At 45.9% G+C, this 1,624-nt stretch overlaps 1 long non-coding RNA gene across 1 annotated transcript in view; it reads left to right on the forward strand.

Moving 5' to 3' along the window:
* The first annotated feature begins 419 nt into the window (after positions 1 to 419).
* LOC148892713 (uncharacterized) overlaps positions 420 to 1,624 on the forward strand; it is a 21,751-nt gene continuing 20,546 nt past the window's right edge. The window contains exon 1 of the long non-coding RNA XR_016116300.1: positions 420 to 1,624. This exon is cut by the window's right edge and continues 214 nt beyond it. This is a non-coding gene — a long non-coding RNA (uncharacterized LOC148892713).

The raw sequence follows: 1,624 nt of genomic DNA on the forward strand, positions 1-1,624 counted from the left end.
GTTTTGGGGATTGTAAATGTTAAACATTTCCAATTGTCGGCCACACTATTTTCTCAGCTAATCAGGGACGAAACCACTATTTAACACACCACAAAACAAGGTAATTGCTCAGGTTAATATTCTAACAACCTCTGACAATTATGCCATCGGCTAAATGTGTTTACAAAGTAGGAAACCCGTCACATTTAGTTGAGTCAAGCAGCAGGACTTCACGGCAGTCAGGGTTTTAAAACGAGGTAAAATGTTCAGGTTTCTACACTTTGGATTTCACTGCCAGTGGTCCAGATTCAGAGTGAATTGGAAGAGACCCTAAAAATCGTGCCAAATCAACACTTCAAACCTTTTTTTTGTTTAGCTTGTGAGTAAAGATGATTGACATTTAATCATCGAATTAACACTCACATAGTGTAGTTTCAGAAATCATAAATCAGGAGATTTTCGCACTCGCGACTCTGTGGTGCAGATGTTAAAATAATGTGAATGTTACAAAAGTGTAAATTAGAAGTAAATAAAACACAAAAAAATGATTTCATTGTTTATTCATACATTTAATTCGTACTGTATAAAAATGTATTTTGTTTTTTTCATATTTTCTTTTGTTTCATCTTACAAATGACCTGTCTGTATTGTGTCAATGGTTGCTTTATAAATTGAGTATTGTGGTCAAAATCGCGAGTCTCCCGACCAAATCGTAAGACTGAACATGTAAGATGTTCAGGTTTCAAGTTCACGTTTCTACACTTTAGAGTTTAGATTTCAATAACAGTCCTCCAGATTTAGGGTGAAGTGGAAGAGCCCCTAGAAATGGTGGCAAATCAACACTTCAAACCTTTTGTTTCCTCTGGCTTGTGAGTAAAGATTATTGACATTTAATAATTGAATTAACACTTAATAAAAACATTCTACTGGTCAAGCATGTTGAGTCGAGGCGTAAACGCAACACGTGATTACTCCAATACGGTCCAGCCGGTTTGACAGCCGTGCAGTGTCTCATCTCAGCCACAGGGGGCGCTCCGCACCGCCACGCTGCTGTCCAGGGGAGGGGATCGCGGGGCAGATGATCCCGGCTGGGATGAAACCTTCACCATCGCTTGACAGTCATAACGAGGTGGAACGAACACCTTAACGAAAGCCGCCCAACGGTAGAACGCGTGGACATTTCCTCCTCTTGCTGGTTGCTTGGGAATCGCTCTCCGACCCCTCCCCCTCACCGAAGACCCACAACTGACTGGAAAGGAGCCAGTGAAGACGGGCTGAAAATAACCAGGTTACCACTTACTTCCCCGCTGTTTTGGGGGGCTCCTCCTTTTCCAGCTGTTTGGGAATATCCCGCTCACACACCGTCTTCACGCCACAAGGGGAGGAGGAGGAGGAGCGTCACCGGCCGTCTGCCTCCGGCCGGCTTGGCTCTCCCTGCCTGACACGGCGCTTTGGCAGGGCGACGCAGTCACCCGGGATCTCTCCGGCGGCGGGGGCTCTTTCATTTTTTTGTAGGACACTGTTGCGTGTGTTTCAGGAGATGATCATGCGCAAAGAGGGGTGGTTGCGCTGCTGCTGTCCGTGGTGGTGGTGGGTGGGTGGGTCGGTTGGTTGAGAGGGTTGTTTGGGGGGGGGGGGGGGTGAT

Source organism: Hippocampus bargibanti, linkage group LG10, assembly GCF_051943395.1.
Source record: "Hippocampus bargibanti isolate YZ-2025 linkage group LG10, ASM5194339v1, whole genome shotgun sequence".
NCBI lineage: Eukaryota > Metazoa > Chordata > Actinopteri > Syngnathiformes > Syngnathidae > Hippocampus > Hippocampus bargibanti.